Genomic DNA, 14,004 nt, shown 5'->3' with positions numbered 1-14,004 from the left:
CAGCAGCTGTTAATCCCCAGGCTGGGGTGATGCCCTGCTCTCACTGCAGCTGTGAGAGCTTTGCAACCTTGTACTTCCCTGGGTCACCGCAGACACTCTGGTTTTCAGGCTGCTGAATAAACCAGCTCCTGGCTGCTGCTGAACACAGAAAACAACGACGTCTGAGACTGCATTGCCATTCACAAGCAAAGACAACTAACTTTGCTCATTTCTGTAGCAGAGGGAAGATGACATGTTAACCTAACACAAATCCTTCAAGGTAACATACTTATCTTTGAGAAATACATGTTTTCTGATGGATGAGGCCACACCAGCTGCAGCTACTTCATTTCTTGGAGAACAGCTGCACAGTGCAGTCTGCATCTCGGAAAGCAGGAAAGCAAGAATCTCTGCCTGCACTATCTTGCACAGGCATGGTGCAAAACGCTACAGCATTGCTTATGGCCATGGCTGTACAGTGTTCCCAGCCACAGTGTCACTTGCTTCTACACTCAGAGAAGCACTGCTGCACCACTCAAATATTTGGATACGGTGCCAAGTGGGGAATGCAGCCAACACAGACAATAACAAGGGGAAGCTGATGGGATTATGCCTGAAAATCACATCAGTAATAAAAATAGCAGGGGTAGTTGCAAGCCCTTTAAGGGGCTCTGTCTTATTTGCATTTTCTTATGCTGCTCAGAAAACTTAATGAAGTTTAGCTTCTGTCATTAAGATAAACCAGCTCTGTGGTGGTGCTGTCAGCTGTACTAATTAAAAGTCAGCCTCCAAGTGCTTAAAGCTTGTCTACACTTGAAAATTAATTCGGTTTGAGGTAGCATATAAATTTAAATTGCAACTGCTATTCCACCTAAATTAAGATACTTATTTTGGAATGAGTGTCTTGAACTTGAATCAAATTGAAACAGATAGAGCAGTTGCTTCTTTGCCCTGTCCTGAACTCAGACATCTCTGCATGGGAAATGATTCAGGGATATCTCTTGCTAAGTATCCCCGTGCACAGACAAACCTTCAGATGTCTGAACGGCAGCAGCCTTCCTTTCTGCATGCTTCTCTCTGCATTGTACCTCACCAGCTGAGCTAAAACTGCAAGCAACAGATGATACTTTTCTGCAAACAATGTGCTGCGCTAAATTGATATAGATTAGTTATTAAATTTTTAAGGACCTGTAATGATTCTGCAAGGTTGCTGTTACAGCATAAAGCCTAAATAAGAAAAATTTAAACCTGGACTAATATCTTTCTAATAAAACTAAAATATCTTTTTAATAATTTATAAACAAGCAAGTTCAGAATAGAGGGAGAAAAAAATAGACTGCAAACATTTGGGATCATTTTTCTTTATGTGCGTTGTAGGAACACAGCTATCAACCAGTTTAAGAAATGGCTAGAAAATGAACACTAGGGATTATAAAAAATTTCTGTTACTTTCAAGGGTGTTTTTGCAATTAAATTCCAAGAGCCCACAATATCCAAGACATCTGGAAATGTCAGAGTACCTGAAGAGCACAGAAGTTCTAGGTCTTCCTTCTTTTCCTATCCTGCTCTCCCAGCCATGCGTTTAAGCCTGTATGCTTTCCTAACGCTTGCTAGCAGAAAAGAAATAGCAGCTTAACAATGTCAGTGCTGGGGAAACATATCTAAGAGAACGGCTAGAGAGGACATGGAGCAGAGAATCACAACATACACAGCTGAAACCTCATCATTTAAACTGGATGATGCACACAGGGTAGAAAGATGCTATTTGAAGTAAATGCTGTCCTCACTCCATTGAACATAAGCGAGAAAAAATAAATGGTGTTTTAGGTGTTTTTCTCCAGGCTACTTTGTAATGGGCTCACAGAGCATAGCTCCAGGTTGGCCCTTAGGTTTTTGGCGTCTCCAGCTGGGAAAGCCAACGAGACCAGGAGTTTTATTCAGGGCCTTAAATGAAGAATCACTCTTTACCTGTATGAGGGAAGGGATCATAGCACTTCCCTCATCCATTTTAAGCAGACATTTTGGAGAATGTTGAAGGAAAGTGGTAAATGGAGAGCCACGTCTTGCAAAAAAACGTTCTTCACATGAAAAGAAACAATTGACAGTCCTTGCAATGTGTCTGACCATTCTGCTTCACCTGTCTGACCAGGTGAAAATAACAGCATTTCCCCCCTGCTATATGGAAAAAGTACAGTGCAAATGGAAATGGACTTTCCTTGCTGTTAAATACAAAACACTTTAATCATCATCTACTGTCTACAAAATTGCAGCCTGATTTCCTGCTTGGCTGCCACCTGTTCATAGTGGGAGTCCTCCAGCATTTTTTTGCTAGAGGTCGACAATGGATTCTCCCCCTGAACAATTGGCTGATGGTTCAAACAATGCCACATTGCTTTGATGCAAATGGAAACCTCTGCTCTGGAGGGGACACTAATAAAACAAGGGCTGCCCTCCACTCAGTTATGGTGCAATATTCCCAAAGTAGTAAAGAGATATCGAATACTAATAAACAAAGCCCTAGAAACACCACAGTAAGACAATCTGCTTCGTATAACCCCTTCCTTTCTTTTGTTCTGTCCTTCTCTTTATTTTATTATGCTTTTCTTGAATACGATGTTTATTACCCTGAATGGTCTTGTATGGGCAGTGCCTGGGTGAGCAAGAGGTAGAGGGTTACTGGTACCAGCACAGTAGGACTGCTGGACATCCAGTGAGTTGCTGTATCCCAGGGAAGGATATCATCCTTCTTTGAAGTTAGGAAATCTCAAGTGGTGGTTGTCCTTACTCAAAATGCAGCCACAAAAGTTTCCTATGTTGTGAAACTAATTAGTGGGCAGAGGAACACCACGTACTATTGCCTGGAGGAAAATATCCAAGAGGACTCCTACACATGCATACCAGTACATGTGTGTGTACATGTATGGTATGTGCAAGGACCTGTGCAAACACACACACAGAGCAGGACCACACAGTTGCTTTCCAACCTGGCTTGCAGGAAAATACAGCACACAACTGGTAGTGGTCATCCAGCTGGGATAAGGTGTTCTTCCTGCTGGTATTTAACCGCTTGCCTCAAAAATAACCACTTGGCAGTGGAAATGCTCCACAGCTAGAAACCTCAAAGAAGTCAAAGCAAATAAACAATCCCCAAATTAGGTTTAAGCTAGAAAATTACAATAAAAAAATTGAATAATACATCATTTGAAAGCATACTGAAATTGGCTGGTGTCTAAGAGAGCTTTTGGTAGCTCAGCACTTCTCTGCTGCACTTCAGAAATCAAGGAGAGAAACAGAAACCGCCTTAGATGAAGCAATAAATAATGACACTTTCAACACATAATTTGCATTTGAATTAACTTGGCTGGCTAAATTGATTCATTGATTATGAAAGGAGAATTTTACTGTCTATCTTCAGGCTCCCTTCTGTGCTAAGTTAAATGGGCGTTGAGGCAGGGACTACTGACTTCATAGAAGTCGCTACTATATTGGTTTCCTCGCAATTATTATCTAGTTCACACTTAAAATTTGGAAGCCTAATGCTGACAGGAAGAATTGTCCCAGGGCCTTGTCTTCTCTCCACTGTTCATATTGGTGAGGGTATACGGCTATGGTGGCACTTGTGGGTAATATAGGACTCATTCAAAGGTTTTTGTCTGAAACAGTTTTCCAGGCCTCTATCCCTGGGAAGGTTAAATCATGTAGCCAAGGTTATGCTATATTAACTATCAATTTAAAAGGCTGGGAAGGCTGAGAGGTGATTTCTTTGCAACAGCATTTGAATTGCTCCCTTGAGAAAATTTCAACTAATCTTAAAATAGATGGTTGATGCAATGTATGACAATAGGTTATTAATTAAATAGCCTATGCATCAAGAGCTATCTGGAGGAAGACATAAGCTTGGAGACTTTCACAGCAGTCAATATATTACATTTTTCTTAATGATGCATAAACGTTATGTTTGCAATTACACACAAGTTATATTTTCATGAACTGCACCATCAGGATTTTCAAAATCATGCTCAAAAATGTCAAAAGCTTTAAAGAAAGGGAAAAAAGAAGTACTGTCATCTCCCCTTTTCAAATAAACTGGCAAAGGAGGGAACCCATCTTGTAATTCAAATGGTGTTCAGGGTAGGGTCACATCCCCCTGACCACAGAGCTTCAGAAAAGGTACACCACAGCAAACACAAAGTCTGCCCCAGGCTTCCCAAGGGACACGCTGCGGGCTAAGGGACAGGATCTGAGCAGCAATGTTTTGATGGGAGAACAGTTCACCAGCAAAACGTATTTAAATTACTGACACTCGCTGCTGGTGTCTGGAGAAAACTTGTTCTGGTTGGGGAACAGGAACAAGCAAGTGATGGATGGCTACTTGGCAGCACTGCCCTTTGCTAGTGAAACTTTTAACGCTTTCTTTGGAGTCACAGATAGGAGGGAGAGGCTTGTACCTGGTACCCCAACTCATACAGCTGGGTCGGGACAGGATGTATTTTGGCAGAACAGTGATATTCTCCCAGAACAGCTATGTAGTAAAGCAGAAGGTGTGCCTGTAGCTCACAATTTTCCAGGCTTTGTGCCCCACATCCTGGTCTATCTCCTTCTTCACCCCAGGGAATCATAACGCATTCCAGCATCACACACACCCACCCCTGCCCCCATTTCCGCTCCCCCCCCCCCCCCCCCCTTCTTCTTTAATGTTTTCATAATGGAGAGAAAAACCAAAATGATGGCAGTCCTTGTGGTGCCAGGATATTACCCTATCAGCCCATAGAGCTTCCCCACTCCAAAGTAGCATGAGGAGGAGGAAGGCAGAAAACGGGAGGGCAATAACTCAGTGCTACGCTCCTTGCAACAGGACTATGATCCACTGTCTTGAAAGCTCTGGCACCAAGGGCAAACAGAAACAATTAAGCTCGCTCTTTAGTCTGCCATGACAAAGCAAGCTGCATGAATCAATGTCTACTAAAGCCACCCAAACAGCTTCCACTGTCCTTCCTCACTGCTTATTGATTTCTTTCATGCAGAAAGCAAACCACATTGCAGCGACAAACCACACTGCTGCAGAAAGTTCAAAGGGACTGTCTCCTTCCCTGTCTGCTTATGACACTGAGAACATGGAACCAGGCTTTGTGACAGTCTGTCCATGCTGCCTGTGTCGCTTCAAGACCAAACAGCTTATTGTCTATATATTTTTTCAGCGTTAAACATAAGAAACAAGATGTCTTGTCCTGTAAATCACATCCTTCAAGATCTAAATCCATTTACAGAATTGCTAAGTTTTCTTCCTTTGCTTTTAGTTCTAGAGGAGATTAAAAAAAATTACATCTAACTAGAGTGAATTTGAACATTGTAACAGGATGGGACTTAAAATATTGATTTTCTTATTAGTGGAAAGTTACAGCACAAAGCATCCACTGTGTGCAGAGCAAGGATAGATTGACATCCTCTAGAGCAGCTAATACCTTGGAACCTTACAGGATAACTTTTAAAAGTATTCACTAAATGAGGAGCATAGAAATTACCTGGGTGAATACAATTAAGCTGCCTGAAATGACTGGCAAATGATTGACTCTTGCAATAGCCATCTTTAAGCTAAGAGCAAACTCCGACTGCACTGGGGTGGAAAATGAGCAGAGCAGATTGCCACTAAAGGGAGCATCACCTTTCCAGCCGGAGGCTGATAGTGATAAGAGGGATGTTTAGACACATCATAGCTAAAAGTCTGTGTTTTTAAGTTTTTGTGAGCTGATACAAATCAGATAGCCCTTTAGGGAAGCATTCTGAAGTATTGGGCAATTCAATATCAAAGGTAAGAAAGAATAAAAGTATCTCACAAATCACAATTATGACGATAGGCATTCTTCAAGATTCATTCGAATTTTCAAAGATTCAATATGTAATAATATATAAGGTTATTTATGCATTCCTTGAGCCTTCTAATTGAGGGGAAAAATTCTGCATTTCCTACGTTAATGCAAGTAAGATAGCTTCCTTCCATATCAGAAGCATTTCAGAAAATTAATTTTGTATCTCTGAAAAGGTCATTTATTTGGGGTGAGTGACAGGTGCCATAAAATTACTTGTATGTCAGTTCAGCTCAGCTGATCACAAAGCAAATCAGTTCAGCCTGGTAAAGTATAATTACCTGCTGGACCAGGGTAAGTTGTTTGGCATTTATTATTAACAATGCCACAGAAGCACTACATCGAACAGCACTTTTGATCAGTGTGAGCTTGTACACAGGTTTTCTTCCTAAGTGCTTCCTTCTCCTGGAGTTTACAGTGTGATCATTATAGTATAATAATCTTAATATTATTAGTGCTGTAATAGCGATTAACTTCCAATTATGAATGAACAAATCACAAGGTGTAGTGCTAGATTAGCAGGACCAAGTTTTAGCTGGATGGAAAAAAGGTTCAAGGGGTTATGTTTCTAGGAGCTGGGACGTTGTATGGGCTCCCATGACTTGAATTTGGGACCTTCACTCCTTTCTTTCTATTGCCTCGATAACTTTTTTTTTTCAAATGTATACAGAATATGCATATTCTGGGTGAATTGTTTCACGAGCTGTAATCACCCACGGTTATAAAACCCCTCAGCACACAGTGCTACACTGTCAGTGTCACTGAAAGGACTTAAAAAATGCATCACATCAATTTATGGATGAAACATATGTCTTTGCTCTTAAAGTAAGTTTTTCTTGTTTAATTCTTTTATTACATATACTTCCCAACAAACTGATGTGCTACACTAGGAGCTAATTAACATTTTTCTAGCTTTGATTTTTCTCCTCACTTTCTGGTACTGTGTAGTTCGGGGAATGCTGGAAATTTTAACCCAGGCATTTTTAATCTGTTTCATCAAATACGAACAATAAAAGCTTGTAAATGGGATACACATTCAATATATAAGTCATTTCAATGCATATTTATGTACTTACATGATGTTTATAAAACCCGAGACAAAAAAGAAAGGCTAGAGGGTGTAAAATAATTGATGGCAGCCAGCCAAAAACTTCAGATTAGGCTAATATTTTCAATACGTGCAGAACAGTCAATCACAAAGTTGGGAAGATGTGAAGTAACTGATTATTGTGGGAGAATTTAGAGCATGCCTTGCAGGTAAAGTGCCTACTAGCCAGCAGCACAACTGTGCAGTTGCATAGTAATGCTTATGTCAGTTTTATTTTTATATGTGGTGGCAAAAGCGTTCTGGTATAATAAAAAGAAAATTAAGTTATGATTTAATAAGAATAACAAAAATAACAATAAATCAGAAAGACAGAAACATTACACAACACAGTTAACAACTTAAGAAGTCTGACCTCATTGGACTCATTGCTAAAACACCTAGCAGGCAAATCTGACAGCGCGCATCCACCTACAATTTCCCTGATGCCCCCTTCCAGAGCATCAGAAACTACCAGGATTCCCAGGAGTTCTCTAATCATATAAGCTGCCTGAATGTTATTCAGCCTAAGTCGTATTTAAAGAACAAAGAATATAATTCTATGCAATGCAGAATGTGATTTGTCTTATTTTGCAAGGTTCCTGCTGAAGTCCTGGCTCTTGAGGTAGCATAGTCAAAATCAATTCGCGCCTCCATTCATCGTGCCTCAGGGATGAATGGATGCAGTCTTTGTGTCACATCTGTAAGAGCTGCTTCCATTATTCTTCAATCCCCCCAAAACAAGTACAATTCAATTGATTTTCTCCACTCCTCTGAGAAGGTTACAAGGGCCAAAGCTGGGCGAAATGAAAGAGAGCACACACTCCCAGTAGAGCTCTGAAAGAGCTAGGAATGGGGAGAAGCTTGAGTTAATAGAGGATGCTCATATGCAGCGGTCCCTGGAGGCTGGGAGCTGCAAGATCATCTTCCTAAAACTCTGGCAATAGTAATGTCAAAGGAATGTGCTTTTAGTTTCGCAGTCTTTACTCAATTATGACAATGGTGTTTCCCTGTACTTACTTATTTTTACTGTTTAATTGACACAGTGCATAGCAGACTTCTTCAGGAACCGTTTTCTTTTTTCACTTATCATTAGATGCTCCTAAACTACCAAGAGATCTTGCATGACCCCAGGATCCTTTTATTTTTACCCTCTTTACTGGATACAATGAACATTTTCCTTAATATAATTTTACCATCAGAACTAATGGGTTCACCAGAAATTTCATGCTATGGGGAAAACTCCACTTTTGATTATTTTCATTTTTCTATCAAGAGAATCTAAATGAAAAACAGCACTTTCAATCCAGGCTTTGAAGCGAAGCATTTTAAATTTAATACTATTGCTCTTTGGAGGGGGAAAAAAACCCAGAGCAAACACGTCTTGCTTTTCTGAATCATGTTGTTTTACAGTTTAGATCTCAGCATTTACTGTGCATGGAACAAAACACCATTACTCTTCTTATTTATATGACAGCCTGTCATCAGAATATGAATATACCCACATGGACCCAATTGACTGTTTGTACAAGGACTATGTGTTCCCAAATATTCTGCTTATTCGGTCAATATAGGAATAGAAAAGAAAGAATCATCACCTTTCTCATAATTTTCTGTAAGCTGTTACAGAATTTCTAAAGCCTTTTAGATAAATAAAGCATTTCATACACACAATAAGCAACAGGAAGCAGAAATACTGTTGACCTGGGAATGTACAGACTGAATAATTTCATAAAAAAAACCCAGAATGAACTTCATGAACTGTTTCTGCAATAGATGCTTTTAGCTGTTCAGTGCCATGATGTACAAGGCTTAAGGGGTTTCACCTGCAACATCTATAGCTAGACTTGCATATACATTTTGAGCCTTGAACACAGTTAAAAAAGCTCAAAAAATACAGATCACATCATTTTAAGTTTTATCACTCCAGCTGAAGACAACAGTAGCCTCCAATCTAGCTGCTTCTGTCCTTAAAAAATAAGCTCTATGGGTTTATTCTAGTCTTTCCAAGCTCTGTGATCAAGGCCAGAAACCATAATATTCCTCAGGATGCAACATTGGGTTTTCTTCTTCCCTTCTGAAAACATAATTTGAGCAGGAACAAAATGCCTTAGGAGTTAATTGTGAAGCAAAAAAACCCACCATAGCTCATCAGGTATGTAGGCTGATATCCCTCTGACAGTTCATTCCCATCTCCCTCATTCTCCCTTTGTGAAACCAGCACTCTTCATGCTCTCAAATTAAATTAGACTTGACGATCTCCTAGTCTGACATTGAGAGCACAAATGCTCCAGGCTCAGGATGGTGTTGACCTGCCAAGGGAAAGATCCTAAAAAACATATGGAGGGTTCATTGGGTATTGGAAGGCCAAACTCAGCCTATTCATTTTCCATATTGGTTTTCAAACTTTTCCTAATCTATACTTCTGCAAATATTTTTTCACAACAGAAACTCCAGCTTGGGCGTGCGTGTGAGAAGATGATAGAACATTTCACAGGTGTTAGTAGAATAATTTCACAGATGACATTGGAAAAAACCCAAATGTTTCTTAGATGTTTTGAAGAGTTCTCTCCAAATTTTTTTCCAGCAGTGGTAGGGCTCTAATTATTTCTGTACCACCCATCTGGATTTTAAAACGACTGAGTTAAACATTTTATGATCTTTTAAAGAAAAAAAGCAAGTGATAGCCTGAGCTCTTCTATGAAAGAGCACTAGTAACCAGTCAGAAGCACCATCATCCAGATGTGGAGAGGGGAGGAGAGAGGTATTACCACAGGGTCCCTGCCTACAGATCTCCCAGAACAACTTGCACTCTTCAAACAAATAACATGCAATGAGACAAGGGCTAATTCACAATTACCTGCATATTTTATACGGAGTCATAATTAGCTGCCACATATATACTTAATTTTAAACCAGCTATGAATAGATAGAGTAAATGCCAGGGACTGCCATCTGCTCCCTAAGCCATAATTAACCGCCTGATTATGAAATACATATATATTTATCTAATTAGTTTTAATAGCACTGCTTTTGCTGGCACTGTACCAAAAATAAGGTGAAGAAGCAGGTCCTACAGCTTGACAGAGAGAGGCTGGAGATGTGAACAGCTCTCATGGGGAGCTGCTCCAGAGGCTGGCACGGCGCCCGTGGGGGTGCGAGAAGGGTGTGAAGGGGCACACAAAACAGGGAGCTTCTGCTCACCAGATGGTTTTGCAAGACAACCCCCAGGGCACTGCTAAGCCAGCCCCTCTTTGCCTGTCCCAGTGCGAGGCACGGCGCAAAGTTTGGCTTGGATCTGGTGCTGTGGGTGACAATTAAATGGTGCGAAGCCAGGACAAAGGGTGCACAGACAGGCAAAGCCTTGCCCCACCACACACGGACACTAACCAAACGCTGCTTCTTGAAGCAATCCAAGATTACTGATTATATGAGCTCATATAATTCTATTTGCAACATAGTCTAGAAAGACTTTCTATGGAGATTGGGATACTTAGCTATTTTATTCAGAAAAAAACCCCACAACTAAATACATATTTTTTCCCAGTTTGCTGTACAGTATTACCAGTGTTACATCTGCGCTTAATTTCAGGGTGAGTAGCATTAATGCTTTGCCACAGGACAGATTTTTGTCATAAATTCCACATTTTGATTGCAACTCAGACACTTCCTGCAGGATAAATACATTTAGGGCCAGATTATAAAAGTATTTCAGATGCCAAAGGGTACATTTGACATTGATTTCCAGGGAAGCTGGGAATCCAAAGGCATCAAAATCCAGCCATTCAGCCCAGCCCCACTGAATCACTCACTGATTTTCCAAGGGCTACCTGAATTCCAACTTTAGATTAGGAAACACTGTCATTACAGTTAGCATGGCATTTCTCATACCAATCTACTCATGGAGAGTGTCCACCAAAGGAACAGAAAAGATGGCCTGCAGCTTCCCTATCCCTCTTCACATGCTTCGCGATTTTGCAGGATCCTGCAAGATCCTATCTGTCAGGTTTTCTCCTGCATGCCAACAGCACGCATTATTTACACCTCCTCTGGATGTTTGCCATCTCTCTATTTAAAGCCCACACATCCTTCCTGGAAGCAGTAAGGTCCATCCATAAGTTAGGAAGTTAATGTGAAGCCCCCGAAGATGCACTGCTGGGGCTCGGGGCTGCTCTGTGCTTATCTCACACCAGACCTTTGGTGATTGGACTTTATTCCCACAGGGGTATACCCACACATTGTACCAAGCTGCTGTAGCAGCTTGCAGACTTTCCATAGCCCTCCCTGACCATGACCAAAATCCCTGCCCAGCTCTGCTTCTGCCTCAGCTGCCCCATTTGCACCGCCTCAATGTCAGGACCCATCACCTGCTCCCATGCCATTTATATGAGTGAAGAGTCCGTCATCCCAGGCAATGATTTCACCAAATCCATCATCAAAGCCTGGTAAATGAAGTGTGACAGACTCATTCTCACTTAATGCCTGCAGTGGTGCCAGATGACAGCGAGGACACTGATGTGACTATCCCACAACAGAGCAGGTACATTAATTTAATGACACATATGACTGTCTCTCTTTTTCAGCTTTCTCCCTTTCTTCCACCCCCCGCCCAGGGATAACTAGCTGTGGATGCCATTTCTTCTAGCCTGTGGGGTAAAAAAAATAAAAAATTAATCTCTCTGTCTCTCTCTCTCCCCTCTCCCTCAGAAGTCCCTTTATTTCAGCTGGTGGGCTAAAATCCCCCAAGCCCCAGAAAGCCTGCATAGCCATGTCTTTTCACATTGGTGAAGGTGGAAAAACTCTTGCCTGCAGCTTCCCTGCTTTTCTGGGAGCTGAAGGCCCTTGCAAGTCTGGATGAAATACTGTTGCTCCAGTATTTTGATTATATGCCATACAAAGCTGGCTATATTGCAAATGATGAGTGGGAGGAGACGGAGATCACAGCTCTTTTTTGGAGGAGATGAGGGAATGTAATCTTTCAAATGGGACCAATAAAATCAGACAGCCCTCTTAAGAGTCTGTTTCTTGAATGCTGCTCACAGCCTCCCTCAGACTCGTAAGATGACAACAACTGCTTGAATAACAGAATAAAACTTCCAGTTTTTCCAGTAAATAACCTGGGACAAGCTTAATCCTTACCTCTCCTGCAGAACCCACCAGCAGGCAAGCCAAGCAAGATGTTTTTTTCCCATAAGATTAAGACATGCAGTGAGCTAAAAAAACTTAATTACAGAAAAACTGTGCCACCACCCTGGGCCTGCGTCTCTGCTGAGAAACATACAGAGCCCTGTTCCTTTGGCCGCAAGCATCCTGCTCCCCATTCTAATCTTTATTCATGAAATTAGGGTCCCATTCTGTAAGACCATTAGCTAAAGCAACTGTATTGCTCTAACAGCTTTGCTTCTGTGACTCCTTACATCTGACTCTTGATGGCCTCTCTCCAGAAAACCACTTAAGTATATCCCTCTGTAGTCAAGGGAATATCCTCTTTGTGGCTTCCCGGGAATTTCTCACACACTGGGATTCACAAGCACACTGTCGAATCAGGGCCTTCTGCTTATCTGTCCAATTAACAGCATTAAAGCTCCTTAATTATAAGCAAAACCAGGCAGACATTTTATGCCATTTGTTGGAGCAATTTTGCATGTTCTGTGAAAACAATTATCACCACTTTCTTAAATAAATACATATACACATACAATAATTATTAAAACCATCCTTCTATTTCAGAAACATTTTTCTGGCCCCACGACATCAGAAGTTTTGGTTTATGAGGATCAGGGATACTGGGACCTGCCCTACGCTTGCTATTACAGAGGGATGTTCAAGTGACAGGAACACTCTTCACAGTTGTCTTGGATAATAAGATTGAAGCAAACACCTCGGAACAAGAAGGACCGCTTTCCCTCCACTAATTTATATTTTATCATAGATTTCAATTATGCTGGCCACCGAAGTGTGCAGAATCCACACGCCTCTTGCTGTTGCCTCTATAAACAAGCAGAGCCAAAGCTGCGTGTTCCCATGATCCCAACAGCCAAGCTTCCGCAGCTGCGCAAAATGTTCAGGCTTCTTCCACACACCCTGGCATTGAGTCGCCTTGCTTTCTCTGCCAGATCGGATGGAGTCCTCTACTCTGCCTATTCATTTTTCCGTGTGACCTGCAATCATCTGCCTTATGAAGCCATGTTACTGTTACCTTGGGCAAGGCCAGAAATTTTCTCAGTGCTGACCAACGTTTAGCATTCCTATTTGCCTCTTTTGAAGCAGATCTGAGCATACATTTCCCTAGGGAGAACAACTAACCCTCCCTCTCTACGCATGCCTCAAATAAACACTCAGCTTCCTCCCAGACTTGAGATTTTTTTTTTACTCTAATCCATCTCTAAGTTTCATTTTCACAGTCTCCAGGCTTCTCTAAATGGAAAAGCCCAGAGAGGGTGGAAGCACCGACATTTAAACGACCAGAGTAGCAAAAAGCTAATGATACATTAATAACAAACTGTGAGCTTTGCCATGCTCAAAGAGCTTGCTGTGAAGGCAAGAGCAAATGCCTTTCCCTCCCTTGCTTGCTGCAGGCACAGCGCCACAGCACTGAGCAAACGCCATCCAACTCCCCCTCCGCAGGCCAGTCCCGTGGTGATTTTCAATTGCCTTTTTGTCGCCTCCTTAATCCAGAAGCTGGCTTTTTGACAGTCAACAAACATCTAAGTGCTCTCAGAGAGCTCTCCTAACAAGGGTCTTTCTTAGGCAAAAATTGGATGACAGCATGACGCCTTCACCTGTCAGCCTCCCTGACACCAACCACTTTTCTCATTGATCGAGCACTTCTCTGGCAAGACTTAACCAGGGGCCAAGCAGCTTTGATCTACGTGCAGGGGGCAGTGCAATAAGGCTTAGTAAAAACAACTCAACTTGATGCTTCTCAGGAGCTGTGGAGGAAGTCTGGTGCAATATTTTATTCCCTGAACCTATTAATAAACCAAAGTTAGAGCCAAGATGTTCTCTGGAGCAAGGCACCAAAGCAAGGCAGGTTCAGTGAGTTGAAGCTGCGCAGATGCGAGGTCATCACGCAAT

This window comes from Falco cherrug, chromosome 13 (genome assembly GCF_023634085.1).
Source record: "Falco cherrug isolate bFalChe1 chromosome 13, bFalChe1.pri, whole genome shotgun sequence".
NCBI lineage: Eukaryota > Metazoa > Chordata > Aves > Falconiformes > Falconidae > Falco > Falco cherrug.
This window is presented reverse-complemented; position numbering follows the sequence as displayed.